We start from the raw sequence: 27,372 nt of genomic DNA, 5'->3' as shown, positions 1-27,372 counted from the left end.
GAGTCGAGTGCTCAAATTTCACCCGAGGTAGAAATTGCGCTTCCCCCCCCCCCCTTGTTGCACACTATACTTTTTTTGACAAGTGCCTGTAAAGACCCGTTTTCATGCATATAGAGTGAATGGTAAGTTGCGCATTTTGAGTCGTAAACCACTCTCTTTCAAAAAATATCAATATTTTTCAACAATTTTCAAAAATTTTCAAAAATTTGATATTTTTTGAGTGTTTATGAGTAACGGGGCGGAATGATTCCCTCCCGCACGCTCGAAATGAGCAGCTTACCATTCACTTTAGAGGCATGGAAACGGGTCTTTTTCGTGCACGTGTTAAGAAAAATATAATTGCATCGATCACCCGCTGGCTTTCTATATCGCGTCTAGTCACGCTCCGGAATGATTATTACACTATAGTCCCTTTCTCTCGGTGCAGCGTCTCTATCTTGTGTCGAGCAAGACGAAAAAAAGAGTCTAGGGACACACAGACCGCTGCAACTTTAATTACGTCTCCGCGACTGGGTTATGCTTTATTAGTGAGCTCGCGAGCGTTTCTGCCCGGACAAATTGCGCTCCATATCGCGGATATTAATCGGAATTAGCGAGGCTAACCGCAACAAAGCGGGCCGAGCTGATGCAAAATGCACGAGTTGGCGCGTATACGTACCTATACTTACGAGTATCGATACGGTTGCCCATCGCGTACTCGACTCTGTCAATTTTCGCTGTCGACGAACAGAGGGCCATTACCGAGAATCCAGTTTTAGCGTAATGGATTCTGTTGGTCGATCGCGCGTTGCGGTCTGCGTCAAAGTTCGTCTAGGACCGATTGAATGAAGGATATCATACCCCGATTTCAAGATATGTTAAGTACGAGCATGTAATGCACATTGTTGGCTTTACTAGGACTCGTTACTCACACTTGCAATAATGTAGTTCGCTGATTAGCGGCATACTTTAATTGCGTGAAAAAATTTATCTATAAATCGGCTTTCAATCAATGACTGTCTGCACTCATATTGCAATCGAGAGTATATTATCCAGTGATGAAACGCGTCGCTTTCAATAATCGATGCAACCCAATGTTTGATTGCTTTCATCGGTCGTTATGGGCTTGTCTCTGAAAAAATCTCTGGCAAATATGAATCGCGGTGTTTATGAATCTTTCGATATTGCAAACTGATGTTCCATATCAACATGCATGAAAATGCAGACTCATTATGTGACTGTGATATTATTTATCATACAGTAAAATTCTAGATAATATACTATCAAATTATATGTACGTAGAAGAGAAATAATCAATCAAAAATTTTGAACGCTCTTTACAATAAAAGTTTCGTGAAATTTTAAAGTGCCTGCATTTACTATAGATCGATTCTCGATTCGCAATAAATAATTCGTTTACCCCGTTTTGAAACTCTTGCTCAAACACACTCTTCGACACAATCGACCCGATTCCCAATCCTTGATACAGCTGTGTCAACCAATTTTCTTCGTTGCTCTCTTTTCATCCTTCCATCATTCTTCGTTCATTCCAGTCCGTAAACGAATAAGAAAATTTATATTTTCAGGTTTAACGCAGTGTGTAGTGCGCCGCGCGCACTTGCAGCCATTACCGGATGAATTATGTATTTCGCACGCAGAGCTGCAAAGCCGTATCATATATGTATATACAGCACAAGCAACGCCGTGGCGTCGTTGCTGCATAAGCGTTTACTCGGCCAATAAGTAAGAATCATTAATCAAGAGCTGATCGGGCTCTATTGTGCATTACCTTCGGCCGGTGCGCTGCAGTAATTAGAACTGCAGCGTCAGGATAGTATGAGCTTTCCGACCTTTTTATTTTAAAGCCGCTTGGTCGCCTCGTGGCTCTCGGAAAAATCGCTTGATTGGATGGATATTTGAGAAAAATCTTAACTGGAATTGATGGATTTTATATTTCGTCCTTCTCGCGAGTCACCTCTGTTCGCCCCTTTGAGACACTGCGGCAGCCCGAGTTTCATTAATAATTCCCTTTCAGGACTGAATTTGCTGTATAATTAAATTTGAAATTCTTCTTCTTCCTTTATTATATTAATTTTCAGCTCGATTAAGATGATCTACATATTGAAGGTTCGCTGACGGTGATTTGTAACGCTGGCTTGACAATCTTGATTATTTCAAGCGGTCTCGATTACGCACACAATTGCAATGTGGTGCCATGAATTTGTCATACAACAAACAAATATGCGATGCAAGCCGAAAATATCGACTCTTACAACTCAGAGCCAATAGCCTCGAAAAACGCGAAAACAAACGCATTACCCCATTATTCTTTCGGCCCATCTCGCGGACGATCCACGCGCGCGGCGCTAAGAAGCTTGATACAAACACGTGGGTAATGTAGGTACCTGTGTATAATACATCGAGCGAGTCTTGCGCAAAGCTCTCGTGCATAATATCCGGTGCAGTACGCGACCGGTTAACATCCAATATTCATAAACGCGGCCTCCAGCTAAATCAGTTCCGACGAGAGGAAAATGCGACGCACGCACACGCGGCTCGCGATATTTAATGCAACGACAAGCGGCAAGCTAGCAAGAGATAGAGCGAAATAGCGCCCTGATGAAGTTCGCTGTCTCTCTCTCTCTCTCTCTCTCTCTCTCTCTCTCTCTCTCTCTCTCTCTCTGCTCTGCGCGGAGCTAGCGAGTTCGAGGATGCAAAAACGATTCGAGCTAGCTCGAGTACCGAGCTATTAGGCTCAGAATATGAGAGGCTACACGAGCGAAGAAAATTGAGAATTCTTAATGCGATTAGGCGACGAGGTGTAACGCTAGAGACGTTTATAATCGGAATACGGTTGAGAAGCATGTCTCCTAATCAATTTGATCGAGGTATCATGGTATCAGCGGTCAAAACAGTATCCGAAAAGCTGTTCTCATCGGAGAAACAACCCAACCCTCCAGCCTCAATTAAGAAACATGCTCGTACAGCTTCATACTGACGCAGCAGCAGCAGCAGCAGCAGCAAGCTCGCCCCTTCCACCCTTGTATCTGGAAGCTCAACAAACTCAGCAAAAATAAGCATCGAGCTTTGGGTGACGAGGGCGGCAGCGCCGTAAAGCTCGACTCTGTCGTCATTAATTAATTAATCCGAGGGTTCAGAGAGGGCTGGTTACGTTGCCATGCTGGGCGAGACTTGCTATATATAAGCCGTCCGCGCGCAGAGCAACCGACTGACGCCGTCGCTGAGAGCCGGGGCTGCAGCGCGCGGGAATTATTTAATGTGCAGCGCGAGAGCTGACTGTGCCAAGCTGATCTCGGTTACGTGCGCCGTTCGCGCTGCCGCTGCTGCAAGCTCGAGAAATTGGGTTTCGGTGTGCATTAGTTGAGGCGATGCTCCTCGGCCTGCGGAGAAAAGGTGCCGCTGCTGATGCTGCTGCTCTCGGCATGCTACACCACGATGCTACTCTGGAAATCGGGCTTTTTGATACGCCCTGAACGAGTTGACTGACGACGATGCTTCTCAGTCAAAGGAATATTTGAATATTATCAAGAATCGCCCTGCCACGCAAAGTACAGTATATATACAGAAAAGGAAAGTGCTCACGCGCCACCTATAGCGGTGGGCGAAAGGCTAATCCCAAACCGTTTTTTTTTCGGCCAATACTCGCGCGGGGCTTGACGCTACTCCGCGTCAAGTGGCAGCACTTTTATTTCGTCTTTGTGACGAGGCAACGTGTTACAACATTGCGCCCCTCCGAATTGAAAGCCAGCACATAACCGCAGAGCCACGCGCGCAGCCCGGGGATGCCGGGCGTCAGGCCCGGGTGACATTCATCCCTCAGCCGGGCGCAATTAAAACGCAAATCCGATGACACCTGTTGTGCGCGCGGAGCGACATCGCGTCGGCGTGTTCTCGTAAAAAGGACAATTAGCCGCAGGACGACACGCGCGCGCTCGCGGAGTCATAACGAAGAGCAGCTGGCGCGCGAGCGCCAGATAATTACGAGCTTTTTGCCGGCGAGCGCGCAACCGTTAATTACCGCTATACTCACGGAATTTGTTCGACAGCCCACCCGAAGGCGGTCAAGCCTTAGTGACGCTCGGCCTCGTGGACTCGCTAGTTAGTAGCTGGCTGAATTTGTTCAATTTCGTTGACGGACATTTTCGGTCGCTGCGAAACATGCGGTCAGATGCGCCAGGGATATGTTAATAGTGCCCTTCGATGTTGAGCTGAAGAACTGAATGTTGACTGAAGATTTTTTTTGATGCGAGGATTATGTTTTCAATAATGAATAATGTTTGAATTCTGTATCACAGTTGAACCCGTATCGTGTATGTTAAGAAACAGCTTTTCATAATTTTATGTAAAAGTGAAACATGATGATTAATTTGGCATTTTCTTCATGCAGATATGAATAATGAATCGAAGCAAGTCGAACGTTTGCAAAAAACGCGATAAAGTTAACAACATTCAGATCCACATACATTGTTATATTTTTTATTCGATTGCGACTATACTTAATCGCGTTCTCATTCATTTATTAAGCCGTGCATTTTCTAACAAAACCAACAGAGAAAGAGAGTAAAACTCGATCATAAGACTGTAAGAGACAATGAAGTAAAGGAGAATCTGCGGCGGGACAAGAGTCCCCCGCTGCGAAACATTCGTAAATCCCGTTATAATACTCAATGTTTTTGTGCAACTTTTTTTTTGCTTAGCGGCGCTTCGGTTCTCTTGCAACTATGCATCGCACACTTTTTACTTTGGCGTGTTCTGTAATTATTATTAATTTCCGCAAGAGGAATTACGACTTTAATGCAATAATTAAATATTTGATGCAATAAAATTAGATGCACAACTCTGCATTGAAATACAAAAATTAAATATTAATTGTTCTAAACGAGATAATGAAAGTCTAATCACTGGCTTGCATACTTCGCTTCTAAACATACACGGAGAGAAATGTATCAGTAAAAATTACTATACTGTATACTAATCGAGGCATAAACTCGGACCTATGCAGAAAATTTAGTATGTTTGTGTGAAAATTTACTATACATTTATCAAAAATTACTATACCAGTATAGTAAAAATTGCACTTCGCTCTGACTCGCTGTGTTCCGTCGGTAAAAAATTATCGACAGAGCTCAAAAATTCGTCGTAAATTAACCCGACGACAGAAATTCACCTGTTCACTTACTGCCGCTAGGGGGTGTCTCGTAAACTCCACTCGCAAGTGACAAAAAACTGTTCGGCTAGTATATAAGGAACTTCCAGATTGGAACATTATATATAAATATAAATACGATTAGTCTAGCGATGCGTTGTTAGGTTGCGACATGTGAAATGTGTAATAATTAGCTTGTGGATATACGTAAATTCGGTTATCATATAATATAAGAAATTCTATGCGATGCGACTTTCGTTCTTAAACTGCGAGATTGAATGTGACAAATAAATAATGAAAGTCCTCCCCTTCAACACGCTACAAACATAAATAAAAGAAGAAACATTAAGAGACGACAAACTGAAAGGGACAAAAATATATTTTTAAAAAGATTTTGTATCCATAAAATTTAGTATGTGGTATAGTAAAAATTGCTATGTAGTATAAGTAAAATTTGATGATTTGAAATTTTGCTATACCGTATACTAAAATTTACTATAAGTCGAGTTTGTGACCTCTTTACTATATTGGTATAGTAATTTTTGATGAAAATTGTAGGAATATTTAGTAATACATTTCTCTCCGTATAGATGGCAAAAGTTTACAGTAGATGAATCGTCAAGTTATTCGGATACGAAAAAGATCGTAATCAATCAGTATATCTTATCGCGATAAAAGTGAAGGAATAATTGGAGACAAACAAACCGTTCAAAGTGATATATTCTAGTTTGAAATAATCGGTATATGATTCCATGTTCGATATATTCGATTTAGCATCAACGCGAGCTTTGATCATAAACCGATACACGAACATACAAGCAGAAGATCGACGGTTCAATGTACGCACTATTAATCATGATTCTAATTAGAGCGAAGGACATATTATTTATGCATGCACTTTGAAACTAATTAATTAACTTCGAACCTACTGCACCTTATATAATTTATAGATAGTTTGGTATCATGCGCAGCGTTTCGACGTCAACATAGTTAAATCCAATATAACAGCTCGCATAAACAAGCAGTGGGAAATTATTCAAAGTTTAAAACAGTCCACGAGCATAGCTCCATCGTTCATGTAATAGAAGCAAAATCATCGTTCTCTCACCCTTCAGTTTCCCTCTCAAAAATCTCACCCACATTTTTTCACTCGACTCGCATCGTCGTCCCAACGTATACCCGTTCGAAATCGATACCCATATTTCACCGCTTCTCCCCCGCATTTTTTCCGAAAGACAACGAGATTCATTCACGACTCCAGCAGTTTAGCCGCGGCGCGTATGAATCGGCATGAATAGCCGAAAAGAGTGTACGGTGGAGAGAAAAAGAAAGAGAACTGGCTCGCGGCGGTGACTCGAAAAATCTGGTTCGGTGCGCCCCGTAGCGCCTTCCCAACATCTTGCCAGCGGCGCGGCTGGAAAAAAAGACGCGGTAGGTTATCCGTCTTACCTCTCACTCGCGCGATTGGGGTAAAAGTGCCATATAATTTCTGAGCAATTAGAGACGCCGCCGCGTCGATCGAACCGCTGGATTCCCGAATTCGAGCCTGAGAGAGAAAAAGAGAATCGTTATTTGATAAAGTACGTGCGTGCATCTTTTGACAGTTGCTGAGAGAGGGGGGAAGGTATAGAAGAGAAGGAGGCAGTGGGTTCGAAAGGGAGAAAGCGAAACTGGGAGTTGACGAGAAAATTGCAGTGGATTCGCGCGCGCTCGCGATTTTTTTTGAGCGATTCATCATATTGAGATTGGCGGATGGCGGACGATTCCGATGGGATAAACGTTCGCGTTTGATGCGATTTTCGAAGCGTTTTATAAACGGCTAGATGGCCGAGGCTTTTTATTTTTCGAGCCAATTACGACGGTTGTGAGGTATGGAATTCGCACAATCTGATAATTGCTCGGCTCTCAACAAATCGTGCAATTATGTTCGATGCTGCGAAAAAAGAGATCGAATAAAATAAGCTCTATATGAATAGGTCTCTGGAAACAAAAAACGAAAAACAAAAAAACAAAGCCGAAAGCCCGAAAGCGAATCGTTAATTGGAGTCGCAACAATTCGACACTCCGCAGCAGCTCTCTCCATTCTTTTTTCGCGCTGCGTCGATCGCGCGAATTTCCGAGCGCGCAGTATGGGCTGGCACGTCATTTTACAACTGTTTCCCTCTTTTCCCCGCGACGACTGCCAATTATCAAAACAGTCACGGCCGCGAGCTCTGCCTCTCGCGTACGCGCTCTCCCCTGTAATTACGAATAATTGGACGGGAATGCAACAGGCAGTGCTCGAGAGAGAGTTGACGCAGAGGGTATTGTAGCAGCTATAGTTCCTGGAGCGAAGTTGGACATAATTTGAGAAATTAAAACAAAAAACGGCTGCCGACATTTCCTCGCGCCTCGTTATGCACGGTGGCGCTGCGGCACGTTGCGTTTGATAATGCGAAGAAAGCGGGGGATGAGCGCTCGTTAGGGTCGGAAATGACGGCTCGTTAGCTTGCGACAGAAAATTTAAAGATGCATGCGATGCGTGTGATGCGTGTGTGGCGGACGGTTTAGAAGAGCCGCCTATGCTTTTTGCGAATTGCTCGTTAATTTGAGTAGAATCCGTACGAACTTTTTCCGCTAACACGATTTATATACTGCAAAGCTAAATGTACAAAGTTATCATTGGTCATACGATGAACCTCTGCGATTTTCCGAGCGCGAATTTCTCGAAAAAACTGAATGGCGGCATCGTTTTTTTCAACGTCAACATTGGCGCACAGTCGCTTAGCAGAGCAAACAAAGCAATTCCGCCTCGCTCTTTTATTAGCGCGCGCTAAGGTAAATCCTATGTATAACATACTCCGAGCTACGCAGGGGGAGAGCGGAAAATACTTGTTGGTTCCGTCCATCCAGGCGTTCGCGTTTCGTTATTTATTCTTCCGACCAAAAAAGAACTGTTTGCTTTGGAGATTTTTGCTTCATCGGCAGTGCTGAGCGAGTATATTTTGAAAGGCAAAAAGCCGCGCTAGCGCGTCTAATTCATGCGAGGGCCCCCTAAAAATGCCGCGTATTTCTGTATTTATTCGCTGCAAGAACGACTGCTGGAAAAGAGCGTGGTTTTTGCGTGATTCAACGGAAACGTGCACGGCACGCGGATTTGAAAAACATATAGGTATATATGTCACGATGATATGGGTATACGGATCGATCGTTTGACTATTTTTGAGTTGTGTTATCTAGCAGCACATGCATACCGACGATACATGAATTTTCCTCTTTTGTCAGGATCCACATTAAGTTATCTTCACAGTATACGTTTGAAAACTCTTAATCAAATCGATATATCGAGGAACGCTCAGTAATTATCGAACCGGTGCTCCGAAACAACAGTAACAAATATAGCGAGCTGCAAAAATTAAAAGTGGCATGCGATGCGCGACTTCGCAATCAGCTTCCCAGAAGCTCTACATACGAAAATTAATCCTCCCGAAATATATTGAAGTAATCGCGCGACTGCACTCGCGAGATCCCAATGCTCGGCGGAATAACGCGAGCGTCAGGAGCAACGGCAACGCGAACGTATATTATACCAGGTTAGAAGAGAAGAAGAGGAAGAGGAAGTCTTCCTCCCTCTCGCCTACCTGCGTAATTCACGGTTCATTGCCCCATTGTTTAAGATAATTGTCGCATAAATTTCCGGGGCCAATCACAGTCTTCCCGCGCACCTATAGTCCCGCGCCGCGCTGCACCTCGAGAGGCGAAAAAGGCTAAACGACGTATAATTCGCAGCGGGCCGGCTGTTATTTACGATATGATTGATTTCTCCGCGCTCCTCGCTCCGAGGGTTATCTACGTATAGGTAAAAGTATATACGCAGCAGCGACGAAGGTGCGAGGGCAGATGCAGCAACAGTTGGCCGGACCTGACCCCGCGGCGGAGTTGTACGCGCGCGCGCGGCGCAAAAAAGTGGGCCGTAAGCGGAGAGAGGCGCTTAGCTGCGGTTTTAGAAGGATTGATCGAGAGGCTTTTTTGCGGAGGGCTGAAATTTTCGCTTTGATGAACCGGGTGTGATGGAACGAGTGCGTATACTGTTTTCCGGAGATGAAATTCATGACAGAGATGGAGAGTTTTGCACGAGTCGAGTCGGCGCTTGTTTTAGAAAATGTGGTATATGTGGTCGGCAATGTGTCATGTAGAATATTCCAGTTTGGGGATGAAATATATTTGTGGTTAAAAACGTTCATCCAAATATGTGTGGAGCACAAGACGCAGAAAATATCGAAAAAGGTTTACACACACTCGAAACGAGACGCTATGATCGGAAACCAACGAGAACAATTAAAATAATAAACACCTGTGTGATAATCGGGCTAATCAGCGAAAAAAATTACGCAAGGCGTGAACCACTGGCATTATGAGCATGACGTCGATGATTTATCCATCGTATACAACCTTTTCTGAACATAATCGCCTACGCTTAGACCGATTCTCACACCACGCGTGTACATGTGCAAGCCCCGCACCTTGACACATCAAACTCGTGCGTGAGCACTCGCGCTATTCGGAAAAGTTATGGACGCTGTATATCGACGAGTTCGAGAGAAGTCGATGGTATACCTACAGTCGAAAACAGATGATTATACCGTGTCCAAGCCTACGTGGGACGTCTAATTCTTGATTTAGTGACCGTTAGGGTTGATTGGCTGCTGCTCTACTGTTGCTGTTGCGATAGATTAGTTTTTTTCGGACCAGGCTCGAGGCGCGTGTTTTGATTGACTCGCGCGTGGGTCTTCACGCATGTAACGGAGGTTTTCGTTTATCGGGTGTGATGGTACTTTGATGAGTTATTTTTCGCATTACAGATGCGATGTTACAAGATATAATATTATGCTCATAATAATAATGCTATTTTTGGTTTTCGAACGTATTAATTAATTAATATCATCAGAAGCAAAATTCAACAAACCCATCAGTTTAGATATTGATGTATGCAGAAAATTATTCAAACAGTCCAGCTGTAGCACGTACACATAACATTTATTTAAAAAGATGAACTTAATTAAACCCTAATTAACTTCAAAAAATAGAAAACTTGAAATTTATTCAATTAATAAATTGGATACGTATACCCGCAGCAGAATTCGCAGAATGCGAATACCAGGTCTAGTTTCGAAACAGCCCCTTCACACCGAAATCACAAAACTTCGCCGTCCACGTGAAAGTTTTCTTTTCATAAAAGTCTCAAAAAGTATCAAAAAACGCCTCCGCCACGAACATCGGCTAAAGTCAAAAGTGGAAATTGCTCCATTCAAGCGTAAAGTGCGCGCAAAGGAACAGTCGTGCGGTCTAAAGTGTAGCACGAGAAACATTGTCTACGCGAATAACGCAACTGGTTTGCGCATTCGGCGAACGATTCGTCTCTATTGTGCTCTTTGAATTCGCACCAGAAAGTCAAAAGAACCGGCAAAAAGAGGAAAGAGCGTGTCGGAAAAATCTTACGCGCTCCTGGTTTTCGAGAAAAATTGTCGACAAAAAACTGGTCCACACCGATTTCTATCAATCGAGACAAAAAGCGCGCTGTGTACTTCGAAGATTCGTTAGGTCATCAGCTGGTGTTCGCAGAGCCCGGAGCTGAATTAACCTCTCGCATTAAACAATGCCATAATGGTCGTTTGTCGAGTGGTAAAAGAAAGGAGAAAAAGACGTTGCCTCCTCTCTCTATCTCCCACGCGAGTGCAGTGTGCGTGGAATGCATTTCGGTCGTACTTTTCGACTGCGCGCCGGCGAGCACATAATATATGATGTGGAGCATGGGAGTCGAGGAGCAGGAGAAGCGCCGCGAGGTGAAACACCTTGAAAGGTCCTCGAAACAACGAGATTCAAAAGGCTTTTGTCCCGGCGCTGAAATAACCGGGCGAGTCATTCTCTTAAATTTGATTTAGCTGACCGCCGTTATTCTTTTCTCTCGCCAGCTTTTTTTCTCTTCATGCGCCGCATCCGTCTCTTCGCGATCGTACCTCACTTTTTAGGGAAGATTTATTTCTGATGATAATACTATAACAGCGAATTTCATGTAACGTTTCAGGGGATCCGCTCATTCGATTTGTAAATACTCGAGGGAAATTGCACTCTCAACCGTTTATTAGATAGAAATGGAATGAACTGGAAGAAAAATCTTAATAATTGCGAACCCTCTGCACAAGGTGTATCTCGACCCACAGGAAATAAAATTTCCGGAACGAGGATACGTAATTTTAGTGAGAATTTCCCGTTATCCCTTTGTCAGTGCATTATTTTATTGTATGAGTATGAGCTTTAATATCAACGTTGGCCCTTCGTGAGGTATACTTCTATTTTAAACTTTGAAATGCTTGTCTGTAATTTACGCCAAAACTGTAATGTAAAACGTGATAACAAATTTCGAAATAATTTCAACAACCCCGCGAATTAACGTTGTTTATGCGATGATAAGAGAGAAAAAACTGATTATAAAAAGTTTCGTATCACCGGGCCACAGCGAAAACTAAATAAACGTCACCCTACATCTGCATCGAAAATTAATCATAACAATCCACCCGTTCATATCGGAGGGACAATAAAATAAAGCCCGAATAAAAGAAACTAATCCGGCATCGGCCATATTCATGACAATCCTATCGATGCATGATCAATGTGCTCCCCGTTCCGTCGCATAATCAACCGGCTCAGGCTACAAATGGGGCTGGGACGAAAAAAAGAAATACTCCCTACACACGTATATGCCTCGTGGAAATCAATCTCCTTTCAATTCGTGCACGCCTATCGTTGTGCAATCGCGCGACAAGCGAACGTCGAGCCGTGTCAACAGTAGGCAGTCGTCCCGCTGCGATAAGGGATGAAAGTGGGCTCGCGCGCGTAGTGTGAGGGTCTTCCTTGCCATTTGCAAAGTCTAATGCTTTTGCCCGTATCTGGTTTCTGTTTTGCTTTTCATGCGAGTCACGAAAATGCAGGATGATGTAAAATTAATCCAACAGAATGGAAATGGAACGACGTGCTTTGTTTTTGCATCGGGATGTCGAAACGCAAAAATCGAATGGAAAATGAAATAATGAGGAATTATTTTTGAATGTATACGCTGAGGTTATACGCAAGAGTGAATAGCATTTATGCGGGCTTTTGCGTAAAAAACAATTTAAATACAAAATGTGGATGGAATTAAAATCACGATAAGCCGACCCATTTCCAGAACGTTGTTATAATTTATTTTCGCATAAGCTATATTAAGACTATATTTTCATTTTAATGAAAGTACCGTTAAAAACATTGTTTCACAAATACATTCTCATCTAATTAAACTAACTTATTAGTCCCTATAATGCAGCAATTGAACAATAGAAAACTGTTCCCCAAAAAACATTTGACTCCTAGGCAAAAAAAAAAACTTATCTACGCACCAAAAACCAAGAAAATCCGCAATAAATCAATCAATCAATTTCTCCCGTTCCCTCACGCCCTTGAAGCCGCATCCCCCGGCCACTTTCAATTTCTCCTAATACAGCCCCCGCGCGCTGTAATACTCGTCGAGGCCGCACTACAGTCTGCAGATCTCCATATCTCGAGCCGAGCCGCTGCGTCGAGATCCGGGATTATCGCGCAGGACACGTCGAGCCGCGTCTACAGGCTATCCGAGCACGTACGCGCATACACATAACTAGAGCAACGCTCTACTAATACTGCAGAGGGAGGCTCGGTGTGTATACGCGAGCTTTTTCGGCTGACGGCACCGACACAATGGGGAAAACGCCTGCGCAGGCGGTGCACATAAGTGGCTGCTGCATTTGTGTGTATATACCTATATTGAAATTAATTGTGAAGCCCATTCGAGCGGTCGCGAGAACTTTTTCTATCTATCGCTCGCGCGTTCGAGTGGCGCGCGGCTACCCCATGTAGAGCAGATTAGGGGCTCTGTTGGTTTTCGCTGGATTTGCACAACAATGAGCGGATCAGTCGCGGCATGTGCGAGCCCGAATCTTTCTCTCGACACTGCGCGCACCCTATATCTGCGCCTCTCTTTCTTTCTTTCGCGCGCTCTTTGGAAATTAACGTCACCCTCGGTTAGTTTATTTTTCGATGTATTTCACGAGGAAATATGCGGCAATGGAATCTTTGTCGCTGGCAATAAAAATAGATCCGCGGTCGAGTGCGGCGGACAGTCCGTGTCAACGAATTCCGCCTTTGTGTCTCGTGTTATCTTACGACAACCGAATCGAATAAAATTTGTATATATAGGTACGTTATTTGACGCTGAGAAACGTCCAGGTTTTCGTACGAAAAATTAGTTTTCGCGTAATGAAAAGCAATGAACGTCCGAACCGTCCCACAAATCACCAGCAACTTACATTGCGCAATAAGCCACCTACGCAAATCGACCTTAGACAAATCGCCAGTCCAACCCCATGCACATGGCTAGAAACTAAAAAAAATCGGTATCAAAACAAAATCTCCATGTGTCCCTTCTCCGGCACACTCTCTCGTGGCGCTGTTTCTTTCATACTCAACACTTGAATGTACGCCGGTCGGCATTGTCGCACTTTGCGAACCGGGGAGGGTCGTTGAGCTGTACTAAGAGAAAGCCAAAGAGAGTCGCTCTAATCCGGCCGATTCTATATATCCCCATCCCCGCACTACAATTTGATACGTTTCGCCTCTCGATCAGTGTCCCCGGTGCGAGCGACGCTCCTAGGATATATATTTTTTTAGATTCTCTCTTTTCAAACACGGCTCTTTATCTCCGACATCGGGGAGCCGACTGGATTTGAACGCAAAGTGGGGACTAGCTACTCGAGTCTGATTCTCTCTATGTGCAGGGTACGTATGTGCTAGAGCGGTTTTTGGCAAACCCTCGAGTAGTGTGCTCCTGCTTATTCGGATGGGGGACTTGTGCAATCGATTTTTTTCTTTTTCAGGTTTATTTCGATGGGACCACGACGACTTTGATTTTCTTTTAATTACACGCGCGATGAACTTAAAATCCCATTCTTTCCAACCAGATCGTATACGTATTATACGATTTACTCGAATCGCGTTTACGCAAGCGGCCGCAGCGAACACCGCGGAATTCCCGGCATCATCCCGAGCCCCTCGCTGGCATATCCTCCCACAGCAACAAAACAATAGCGTCGATTTTTCGCGGGCATCCCTAAAATCTTGGAGGAATCCACGGAATCCCCCGGCCATAATGGACCAAGTGCTTCAATAATAAGACAAGCCCGGAATCCCGAGTGTGGGCGATTGCCAAGAGAGAGAGAGAGAGAGAGAGAGAGAGAGAGAGAGAGAGAGAAAGAGAGAGAGAGAGAGAGGCATTCCCCGCGACTTTCGCTCCGCGCTGTACATGCGCGCATACGGTTCCGTTTCGGCGTTCCGTGTTCCAATCGGCCGCAAAGAGGCTCCCTTACGTATGCGCACGTGCGGGAGCGGAGCTCGTTATCGCCCGGTGCGATATAAAGTGCGGACGCGAAGGTACATTCGATGCGGGTTGGAATGACTTTGTATATAGTGCTGGTGCGAGGCTGAACTTATACGCGCTGCTGTGTATTAGCGATGAATCAAAGGATCATTGTTCACCGCTCAAGGATGGATATCCGCTCAAGAGTCGATACTGATCGAGTTGAATCAACGTTTGCTTTGAGGGATACATTTCGGCGACACAGAGACTCTATTGAAACCCACAAATTAATAAACACAGTTTTTGTCTAAGAATTATAATCTGTCAGAAGACAGCCCTTAAATCGAATAAGCAGCGAAGCAGTGTATACACAGCCATCAAAAAAGCCCGCTACGATAACGCGGCAAAGCAGGCGAGATCGTTTCGATGCTTTTGACGAAGGTTGAGCGCGCGGTGGATTATTGGTCGAGTTTCGGTATCGCCTGGTTAATGCGCGGCGCAGCGCCTCGCGATGCACATTCGCGATTACACTAATGGATAATTTCGATGCCGTAATGACGCGATAACGCGCTGTAAAAAGGCAGTTTCGCCGGGCGAATCGTGCAGGGCCGCGCTGGAGCGCGTTTTATTATGCGAAACTAATCAGACTATTATCGCCGCGTACGAATATCTTGAGACTGAAATGCCGGGTGTAATGGTTCGGTGCTCAAAACGCGGTGTTGATGCTTTATTTTTCTTGCATTATTGCCTATATCCTCTGTTACAATGCCGCTACCCTAAGCGGGTCTTGGGCGTTGTCGTCCAGATCGGACGGGTGGGTGCCTATCACCACTACACAGCGCGTCCTTAGGTTGCGGATAGAGGAACAGCCCCTGAGAAAGAGGTTAGCTGCGAATAAATTGAATAAGCAGTCGCGGACAGCCGATAGGAACAGGCGTGGGTGTGATGAGCCCACACTGTCGAACGCATTCATCTAGAAACACTACGCAAGCACCACAACAACAAAAACACTTCACATTATTTCTTATCTCTCAATCTATCTCTTTCATCACACATTACAAAAATGGGCCAAAATCCTGCTGCCGAGGGGGATGCGGGAGCGATGACAACTGCCCCGAAAGGGGATGTGTAGAATGATTCGTCACCTGGTCTTACGCGGTAACGATGCCAGCGAAGGCGCGCTGCCTTGCAAGGGGGCGTTAGGATGCGAGAATGAAACCGTAGTGTGTCTGACGACGAATTGACACTGTCCTCGTCAAAGTCGGAAAGCTCTCATACTTATTTCTAGAGAGGTATGGGGGTTACACCTCTAGAACGGTAGACTCACCTGCGATCGGAACAGGATCCGAAGCGCGCGGGTTTAACATAACATCATGGCTCAAAAAAATCAAATCCGAACCAAAAGGGACTTAAGGAACTTGGAATGTTCGCAGTCTATACAGAGCAGGTGCGTTTAAAGAACTCGTAAAGGAAGCTGATAGCTACAATCTAGATTTGGTAGCAATACAGGAATCGCGGTGGCCAGATGGCGGAGTACTAGCATCGGGTAACTTCACGTACCTGTATGGGGCCGGGAGTGGGGGATCTCTAGGCACCGGATTTCTCGTAAGCAAAAGCATCATACATTCGGTTAAAAGTTTCAAATCCGCCAATGATAGGCTCTCGTACATCATTATCGAAGGTGAATGGTATAGATATGTATTTATTAATGTACACTGTCCTACGGAGGACAAAGAAGAAGAAGCTAAGGATCTCTATTACGAAACTTTAGAGCAGGTAATCGACCAGTTCGCGTCTTACGACACAAGAATAGTATTAGGCGATTTCAATGCTAAAATAGGTAGGGAGGAAATGTTTAGGCCTACTATAGGTAAGGAAAGCCTGCTCGAAGCCAGCAATGATAACGGTATTAGGGTCATAAATTTCGCGGCGGCAAAAGATCTTATAATCAAAACTACGTGTTTTAAGCACAAGAACATACACAAGGCAACGTGGACATCGCCGGACGGGGCCACACAGAACCAAATTGATCATTTCCTCATTGAAAAAAGACGTCATACTAATGTTCTTGACGTAAGGGCTTACAGAGGGGCAGATAGCGACTCGGACCAATTCCTAGTAGTAGCCAAATTAAGAGCTAGACTAGTAGCGAATCAAAATAGTAAGCGAGCAAACAAGATAGAAAGCTTCGATATTGAGAAACTACGAGATAGAACAGAGCGAATTAGGTACCAGATAGAAATTAATAACAGGTTTCAGGCACTTGAAGAAGCAAACACATCGCCAGGGGAATGACGAACCGAATAGCTTATGGGGGGACATCGAAAAAACGGTAAAAGTGGCCGCGAACAAAGTACTGGGTAAAAAGAAAAAGCCAAAGAGCAAACCATGGTTTGACGAAGAGTGCGAACTCTGGTTTGAAAGGCGCAAAAAGGCTAAATTAGATAGCTTACAAAATAGAAGCGATAGGACCGTAGAAGAGTATTCTAACGTAAGAAAACGGACGAGCGCGATCTACAGAAATAAGAAGCGGGAGTATCAAAAGAATCTTATTAGGAGAATAGAAACTAACAATAAGGAAAATAACCCCCGCGAAATGTACAGAGGGATTAACGCCATCAGAAAGGGTTTTAGGAGTAGAGCGCAATTGATGAAGGACGAAAACGGGGACCTCGTAACAAATGACAACGAATTACTGTCGCTGTGGAAAAATTATTTCGATAAATTATTAAACGTGCACGAAAATAGCGAAGAATTAGGGGACGAAATTCACACTGCTGAACCCCACGTGGAGGAACCGAGCTACCAAGAAGTAGAGGCCGCGATTAAAAAACTAAAAAACAACAAAGCCGCGGGAAATGACTCTATACCAGCTGAGTTACTCAAATATGGGGGCGTCGAGCTCCCTTTCAAAATCTATAAACTAGTATGTGCCATCAGGAAAAATGAAACAATACCCGAAAATTGTAAGGAATCTATCATCATACCGACTTTTAAAAAGGGGGATAAGACAGACTGCAATAACTATAGGGGTATTTCACTTTTAGCAACGTGCTACAAAGTTCTGTCAAACGTAATACAAGCTAGACTCACTCCATTCGCGGAAGACATAGTAGGAGATTATCAGTGCGGATTTCGGCGCAACAGATCGACGAGCGATCAAATGTTTACCATAAGACAGTTGTTAGAGAAAAAGTGGGAATTTTGCGAAACCATACACCAACTATTTATAGATTTTAAAAAAGCGTACGACTCTACGAAGCGAAGCAAAATGTATCAAATTCTAGTACTTCTCGGTGTACCGAAAAAACTCGTGAGATTAATTCAAATATGTCTGAACGGAAGCACGGGAAAGGTCCGAGTAGGCGGTAATGTATCAGAACCCTTCATGATACGCGATGGTTTAAAACAAGGGGATGGACTCTCTACGGTGCTGTTCAACTTAACGTTAGAGTATGCCGTTAGAAAAATGCAGGTTAGCCAGATGGGCGCAACGCTTAATGAAACAACGCAGATACTAGGCTACGCAGATGATTTGGATATACTGGGGGATTGTAGGGAAACGGTAGCAAGAAACGCGGAAATCCTCATAAAAGCGGTGGAGTATACAGGGTTAGAAGTGAGTGAATCAAAAACAAAGTACATGATTGTGGATAAGCTAGGCATCTGCAGAGGGGAGGAAGATCTCAGAGTTGGGAATTTTACTTTTGAAAAGGTTAGCGAATTCAGGTATCTGGTACGACCATAAATGATAGAAACGAGATTAATGTCGAAATAAATAAGAGACTCCATTCGGGTAATGCTTGCTTCTACGCCGTGAGTAATTTACTTAAGTCGAGGCTGTTGTCTAAAAACGTTAAAATAAGAATATACAGGACAATAATACTGCCGGTGGTTCTATACGGGTGCGAAACGTGGGCTCTCACTAAGCAGGCGGACAACCGTTTTAGGGTATATGAAAATAAAGTCTTGCGAAAAATATACGGGCCGAAGAAAGATGAGGAAACCGGGGAATGGAGGAGACTACACAATGATGAGTTACACAATCTGTACGCGTCACCAAATATTAACAGAATAATAAAATCGCGCAGATTGGGATGGGCAGGGCACGTAGCGAGAATGGGAGACGACCGTACGGCAGCGCGTGTCATGAAGGGCAGGCCGATGGTAACGCGACCTCTAGGTAGACCTAGACGTAGATGGGAGGACAACGTAAAAGCGGATCTAGTAGAAATAGGACGGGTGGGTGTCGATCGGAGAGGTGCATCTTGGGTGAGGTTGACACAAGATAGGGCAGCGTGGAAGACTTGCGTAGATGAGGCGATGAACTTTCGAGTTCCAAATGCCATGTAAAAAAAAAAATTGCCTATATCCTTGAATGCTCATTTTGAAGCTAGACGAAATTCAACGCGTAGATCCACCCGACGGCGGAATTGCACGCACACAGCGGGGGAACCAAATCATCCAAGATACTCTATACGAGGCGGCTCGCACATGCCTGTATAATCGAAAGAAATAAATATCCCAGAGCAGCAACAGCAGCTCGTAAGCGCGTAAACGGCCATCAAGGCCGACGCTCGTGTCGCTCGCGCCAAACTTGCTAATTCTCGTGCGTGCGCGGCGATTCGCGGTCAGCTCGGAATGAAATTGTTCGCTCCCCAACACGAGAAGGCCGAGTTTACGCCTCGCGCATCTCCTCTCTCTCTCTCTCTCTCTCTCTCTCTCTCTCTCTCTCTCTCTCTCTCTCTCTCTCTCTCTCTCTCTCTCGTATACAGCCGTGCCAGGACAACGACGACTCGTAGTATGTTTATCGAGCACATCTCGTCGAGTCATGCGACGCTGGAATTACACCATTATTGTGCAAATTAGAGAGAGGCAGTATACACTATACTGCCACCGCTGCCGCAAGCCGATAGGGATTAGATATTTAGCCTTCGTCGCTGCGGCCGTACTGACGCGCGCGACATCTTCCCCGGGAGCGTGTAGGTGGTCTCGTTGCTAGAGCTGTTTGCACTTTGCCGAGCTGCACTGATGAATTTTGCGCTGTCCGCCGTAAGTTCTCTACACGCATACGCGCGCTTGAACGAGCATCGGCAGGCTGCTGATGATGCACGCGAGCGAGCGTTATGCGCGTAATTTGGCGAACACAGTGTATCGGGCTGTTTGCGTTGGAAGCGCGATCGCCGCGCGCGTCTTTAGTGCAGCGAGCGGCGGAAAACGCGATCTTGCGGAAGCGTCGTTGTACGAATAATAATAGTATAGCGAGGCAAACTTTATTTTATGATCGGAAAATTACTAATAACGTATGAAGCTAAAACGCGTTTTCCGCCGAAACAGCCGAAAAGGGAATATCAATCCAGAATAACAAATTATTTCGAAATAACCGCCATGAACCGCGATGGAATGGTTTCTTCATTAATAATAGCCGATACCAATACATGCTGCAATCAGTGGTACTCGATGCATGAGCAGTTATTAATAGCGCTCTCGCTAATTGAAACATGCGAGAGTCGAAATATATCAGGGCAGGGCATGAGGGTAACGTTATTTTTTCACGAATTCACAACTCGACAGTTGAAAAAGCGCAGCGGAACGCTACCTCTGTTTATTTTTTCAATTATTGCGAGCGACTTTTTTTGTTTGTAATACACGTAATATTTTCAGGAAAAATTCCGCGGTATAGCTATCATACTCTTCGTTGAAACAATTAGTTATTATAAATTGAAGATAAAGTATCGATGTTCACAGTTCACGTTGCCATCATCAATGTGAGACAAATTAAATAATGTACAAGGGCACAATATCTGGTTACATAAGTATTTTTTCAATTAATGCGAGCGACTTTTTTTGTTTGTAATACACGTAATATTTTCAGGAAAAATTCCGCGATATAGTTATCATAGTCTTCGTTGAAACGATTAGTTATTATAAATTGAAGCGCGCAGGCATTCGACAAACAAGTCCGCGAGTACGCGAATTTTCCTCGCGCTTTCTCCGCGGCGTAAAAGAAGAGCTGCCGCAGCCGTTCGCCATTCGAATCGCGAGTCATAAAAATGCAGATGCAACGGGGGGGGGGGGGGGGACGATCGAGCCACGGGACTGCACAGTCGCTGCTTTTCCGCTCGGCTCTCCTGCTCCTCTCTATGTTTTCGGCTAGTGCCACTTGAGAAAAGTGAGTTTACATTATTTATTAGGCCGACTACATGCAGCCGCTCTAGCGTCTAGATAGCGCTCGAGTTTGAACTTGCTGAGACTCGGCTGGCTGTATATAAGGGGCTGCTCGAGTTAAAACTATATGACGAGGAGAGAAGGGGCTATGTGCGGGATTTCACATTGTACGCGTTATACAACGAGGAGGATGCAAAATTTACGACACCGATGTGCTCGGGATCGAAACTCGAAAAACGCTCTCTGTATGGTAAAATGCAGGAGGAGCCGAGCACTTTTTCGGGAAACTGTATTTTCTATTTTCCGAAGGTTTATTCTTTCTCGAATCTCACGCGCCCCGAGAGTATATAAGAGACGGAAGAAAATTTCGTCCGACTTGATGGAATAACATTTTTCCGTGCGTATACGTGTCGGGAGCTAAAGAGAGTGTTTAGAACAGAAGTTTGCGTTCCACATCGGACACAACTGTTCCTCACTTGTTACTTCTGCCATTTATCTGATTTTAAAGGACCATCGGGTTGCTGTGGAAGGCGTCGATCACTCCACCCTTGACCTCGATTTACACACCGTTTACACCGCGCGCGTAACACAATACCTCGCAACGATCCTTTGCCCTTGAACGGCGTGTAATGTATATCTGCCACAGTATCTAGACGAGGCACTCGTGAACTCGGAGCTAGCTGAAAACGAGCAACCGACCTCCGCCAAACAAAACGTAAACAGAGCGCGGCCCCTTTGGTCGCACGCGTCCGCCGCGACGAGCTCAATGAACTCCATATATATCGGCCCCAGCGACCCATAACGGCATAATAGAAACGTCACTTTTGCGCCATATGCACCGAGCGAGGCAGTTACCGCGCGTGCAGCCGAGGTGAGACGCTAAATGGCCTGGAGTCGATCTGTGTCCATACGAGGGGGCGGCTGCACTCGCCGCTGGGGTGTGAATCGCGTTTGCAGCTGCACCACCCCGATTCACAATGCTCCGGCCAGTTTTACAATACACCTATTCATTCGGCCGAGCTGCAAGTGAGGATGATTTCGACGGGATGAAACTGAAACGGTGGGGATGCGGGGGGTGAGTCGTGGCTCTGCGTTTGGGGCAACGGTTTCGTTTTCTGATTTTTGTGAACAAGACGGGGAAGAGGAAATCTTTAGCGGTGCCGAATTGAATAATGAAAATAAACGTTACGTTATAGCTCACATTAAATGATGTCCTCGGATAAATTTAGCGTACACATTTGAGATTTTTTACAAGAGGAGACGCGAATAATTTTGTAAAAGATGTAAAAAATAGTTGAAAAGTCATAATAATCTCGAATTTTATGATATTAATCGACGTTTCCTTTTATCGAAATCCTTTACTACACCCGAGCGTCCATTTTCAAAGATTTTTATTTTATCGTAGCTCGTTTCTTTCTTTTACTTTTTCTCTTATTGCGATATTTGTTAATTCACGTCCTCAAACATTGAGCTGTAAGGGATACGCAACATTTTCTCCGTGTTGAATTTTCCATTAAAGAACGGAAAGCCGTGTCTGCGTAAAAAAACTTGCCATTTTTCCCAGAATAAAAACGCTGCAGCAAAAATAACCGGAATAAAATGATCCGCGTCATTTATTTCCAAACGCAGTTGCGACGTAGATTTTTTCGCAACAACGCCGGGCACCATGCAAAAAATGCACGAATAGCGCAGCCTATCTACCCAATAAAAATCGATCTCCCGAAAACTAACTTTAGTTCAAACGCTGAATATTCCGCGACGTATCGAATAACTACAGAACCCGAGGCACCAGACTCGCGCTGCAGCGAAATTCCGCCGCACTGGACGTTGACGATTTGACAGTCAACCCCTTGGGCTAGAATGTAACTGCTATACGCCGAGCAGCTTGCGTGCATCCCTTTAGCTTAGCCCTTGATTGCAGCGCCGCGCGGACGACGAACTGCAGCGTCCTTGCCTCGAGCTGGATTTCATGAAGCTCGACGCGCAGTCTGCAGAGAGCGCATTCGATCGTTTTTTAATTACGCGCCCGCGCGTACGTGCTTTAGCCGCGAAATTGCGAAACGAACGCGAGGCCGTCTTGTGTAAACGCAAGTCTTGTCGAATACGAAGTTCAATTGATTGATAGAGCCGAGTTGGACTGAACTGGCTTTCGTAACTGTACAATCGTTTTCAGTCCAATATACGTGCTTTTCGCGCTTATCGCGGAGCACACGCGGAACTAGAAAAGAGCCGATAATGATCTGTAGCGCGCGCGCGTGGATAACGCGTGAGAACGATCGTTTACCTTATTTTAGCGATTGACAGCGATAAAAATGGGACTGTTGCCGCAGCTGATTAGAGTAAAGTTTTAAAAAGTTCTATCGCGTAGTAAAATATTCTTATCGAACTTCTGTCGGAGAAGAAATAAATGCTTTATGCATAGCGATCCAAAAATGGCGAAGCTTTAATGTCATCATGCCCTAAAGCTGTGCTGCTACAATATTCAATCTTGTTGAAAATAAAAATCAAGCAGGGTATAGCTTCTCACGGTGAATATATTTATTAATACAAAAAAAGAACAAGAAATTAATACAAGTATGACAGCGTAGTCAGATGTCAGTGAAGCATTCGACTGGACAACTGCTCGCTTGCTCGATTCGGTTAGAACTAACTGCTATCCTCCGCTGAGGGTATTACAATACCTCGGTGACGCGGTCCTACGGCTGATCGCAAGAGGGACGCTGCCGATATCCAACGTACGCGACGACGCGGTCGAAGCGTGAGCGGACGGACCCTTCTTAATAGCCCCCGCCGCCAACCTGGGTATCATAAAAAGGGCGCACTCAGCGAAGTGCGCGCTCCTTCTTAATCCCTAATTGCCGTGTTTGTCGCACGTATTTTTCGTAGGCAACAAACAAACCGCGTCTCCGAGAAGCTTATAATTATAAAACGAGCAGATCCGCTGCCGAGTTCGGACGGACTCGGCACGGCTCTGTTCTTGGGTTTTCCCGGCTACAATAAAACAAGAACTGAATAATATTTCAAAATACTAAAACTAAGTTTTAACAAAAACTCCAACAAATCGAAATCGCCAATAATCCGAAAATTTCTTTCACTTTTTTTATTTGAGCTTATGATATAACAAACTTCAGCAAATCAATGTTGTTGTTCCTTTCATTTTCCTGACGTTTTCCGAGTACAGCGTTACCGCATAATTAATTAGCTCACATCAAACAAGTGAAGCCTCGCCGCGCAGAACAAACCGGACCACACGAAATAATTGTGAGAATTCGACGGAAAAAGAAGCGCCAATAACCATTGTAATTGGCAGGTTGAAAGTTAATGAACACAGAGCGTGTCTCGCCAGACTTCCATTGCAGCTCCAGGAAAATTCAGAAATATTCGCCCTACGTGGAACGATGTAAGCGTGCTTCGGTAATAGCGAGTGGATCAAAAGTGCCGCTCGGCGCAGAAACGCGTGAACTTGGCGATGTGGTCGACTTTATCAGAGATATTAAATATTTGCACTGTGGACTTGGTGCCGCGGCTTTTTCATCGTTTGAGCCTCGAGGCAAAAAGAGGATAATGAGGCTTGATACAAAGCTCAGAAGAACAAAGCCAAACGGTCTTCCATCACCGGCGGATGAAGCAAGTTTATGGATTAAAATCTTGATTACGCTCAACTCCGCAAAAATGTATTCATTCGCTAAATACGCCATTTGATTTGCAAGGCCATTTCGCTAGCGCGCAAGTAAATTAAGACCCGGTACAGACGGACGCACGCGCTTCATCACATCCACTGAACGCAGCGAGTCAAAGCGCATGACATGTAAGCGCATAGGTCCACCCTTAATCCCGACACATACAGGGCCTTTTATGCATTCGCGAATCCAGCCGCGAGTCGGCCTTCATCGCGCTTAATTGCCACAATCCAATCAGTCGGCAGCCGTGACAGATTGTAATATTCCCGAGCGCGAGGCTCGAAAATTAACAAACGAAATCCTCATATCCTCGCAGGCGCGTACACGCACAGCCGATTTACGCGAAGGGGCAAGAGCTGTGCAAGAGCAGCACACGATTCGAGAGAGCAAAATCAACGGCAATGTCGTGCGCGCGGCCAAAATCGGCGGCCAAAATCGGCGGCCTTGCAGCCGCAACGAGATTATGGTAATTGAGCATCCGAGACTTGGAAAGCCAGTCGACTCGCCTTCCCTGCGCGTATCAGCTGTATCAATTACCTATACGCTGGCACATCGCTGGCCTTTGATCCAGCCAAACTCGCGGTAACGCTATTCGCACGCAGTGCCCGCCCCTCGCGTGTAGGCTATATACGTATACGTAACTCTCTCTCCCGGCCAGTCTAATCTTCAAATGGGATGGACTGCGTGCATCACTGCAAATTGAAATGGATGGAGAACTTCTTTTTGCGTTGGCCGATACCAGTCGTCGGGGCATAAAAAATGCTTCGGCTCCGAGTAGCTTCGCTTTATGTTATTTGCGTAGTTCTATATGCGGGATACTGCTGTCGATGGAGAAAACTCGGAAGTTAATTTGAGTACGAGTTGTTGTCGGATAGTAACGAACGAAGCGAAGTGTATTTCTCGTGTAGTTGATGGACTGATTGTCGTTAAAAATAATTAACGCTTCATTGGAATCGATCATTGTTATTTAATATATTTTTCACTAAAATGCAGAAATATTCGTAACTCACCAAACGCACGGAACCATGTTCAATACATCACTATATAGTAACTTTCATCCTGGATTATTTGCTGATAGCTGAAAAAATATAAGCATGGCAATTATTAAATGGGTAATATACGAAAGAAAATCGTTATCGATCACGATGACGATACGATGTATCGCATCAATGATCAAACAATTATGATAAAAACTACGATGAAATTAATTAAGATGAGTCGACTAAAAAACATAACTAATTGTGTTTTACATCAAATATGATTCTGTGTCCATTTTTGATCATTGCACTTAGCATTTCGGTGCGAACAAATTAAAGCTCGAATGCAATCAATACAACGAAGAAAATAGAGACTATAGAGATTAGCTCAAATACTGATCTTTCTCGAAATTTCAGCGCTACGTTTTATTTATAATAGTTAGATAATTTTTTCAAGGTTCCTTTTCCGATTCCTCCATTAAGCTCAGCCTAGTCCATTAAAAATTATCCTCTCTTTTTTATTTCGTCAGTGACTAATTAGCTTTTCGTGGGGATTGTGCGCGAGACAATCCCTTTTTAACAGCTTTAGCAACTTTCCTTTTTTCTGCGAAGCTTTTTCACTCGGCAGAAGCGGACGCGCCTAAGTGAATTTCATTTATGTAAAGACATTAAAAGCCCAAATCCGCTTTTGCCTCCCTCGCCAAGGTAATTCGTGAAAGTAGATCGGGCGTATACGCACAGGCTGTGGGAACATTTGCATTTTCCTTGGCAACGATCTTGAGGGGAAAGGATGAAACACGAGCATTGAAGAAAGCTTTTAGGGATCGATCTTCGGTAGGCCGAACGGTTCGATAGACCGATTGGGTTGGCATGGATTTATAAATACCTAATGATTGTTATCAGCTATCATGAATTGTTGGAGATTTTTATGAGCCATATTTTGGATATACCACTGCTTTTCAATAATGTTATTACGTTAAAATTTAATTTTATAAGGTATTCAATTGATCTGTTAATCGTCCCATCAGAACCCTTATGTTTTTGAAGACAGCCGCGCAATTATCTAATTTCAATAATCGATTCTTTAGAGACAATATGACGCTTGAAATAGAAAAGATACCGAACGTCAGTAATATGCAGTAAAGCTAAAGTCACACAGGTTTATATGTAGTTCGATATTATTGGAATTTTTTCATCGCGTCTGCACGTATCGCTTATCGTCGAGCAATCTTGGCCTTCCATTCGATTCCTCGTAATCCCCAAAAACGTAAATAATACGCATACAGAAAGTAAGACTGCTTTGTTTCCACGTGATCTTACTCTTTTTTCCCTTCATAATACATATGAGCTCCCATTTCCTCCTAATACCTCATACACAAGTATCGATTGCAGAGATTAATCTACCTAGTTACATTCCGAAATCGGTATTAACCGAGAAGCATTCCTAGCAAATCAAACGGAAATTTGATTATGCGCACTAGCCGTGTAACAGCTCACCTGCGCACACTTGCATCCACAGAGCCGCGTTGCCGGGGCTTTTATAACTCGCCCACTCGAGCGAGGCATCGACCGAAATCAAAGTTTATTTACTCGCCAGCACGCGGCCGCTCTTTTATCGCAGTAAATTCCGCGTCCCTCGAAGATGGCACGTACGCGATAAGCAGATACAGATATATCCATTTCGAGGATCTCGGCAGCCGATAATCGCCGGTGTATCTCGGCTCTCTCGCGGACGTTTCGATGTACGCAGGTATACGCCGGACGAGTGTGAGTTTCTCTCTCACACGCCGAGCCGAGAGAGTGAGAAGGGGAGAAAGGGGGACAATGCAAGACGGACAAGATAAGCCGCGGAACGGCGGCGAGCGTCATTCAAAGTGGATTTCAAAATTTGAATTCAGGGCGTTTACGCTTCTCACGGGGCAAATTGAATGCGCGATATCTGCTGGATGTTCTGGGCTCCTCTGCGATCTTGTTTAGTGCTCCTTTTTTTTCTTCGCC

General features: G+C 44.6%; 1 protein-coding gene across 1 annotated transcript in view; it reads right to left on the bottom strand.

The window, feature by feature from the left end:
• The window catches only part of LOC100115632 (MOXD1 homolog 2), a 432,542-nt gene that overhangs the window by 398,099 nt on the left and 7,071 nt on the right, over window positions 1-27,372 (bottom strand). Inside the window, exon 2 of the mRNA XM_032595855.1 lies at window positions 25,408-25,475. The gene's annotated coding sequence lies outside the window, so the exon portion shown is untranslated. The remainder of the gene's footprint in view (window positions 1-25,407; window positions 25,476-27,372) is intronic.

The sequence above is a fragment of the Nasonia vitripennis genome, chromosome 1, assembly GCF_009193385.2.
Source record: "Nasonia vitripennis strain AsymCx chromosome 1, Nvit_psr_1.1, whole genome shotgun sequence".
NCBI lineage: Eukaryota > Metazoa > Arthropoda > Insecta > Hymenoptera > Pteromalidae > Nasonia > Nasonia vitripennis.
The sequence above is the reverse complement of the archived record's forward strand: the minus strand, read 5'-3'. Positions and strand labels throughout refer to the sequence as shown.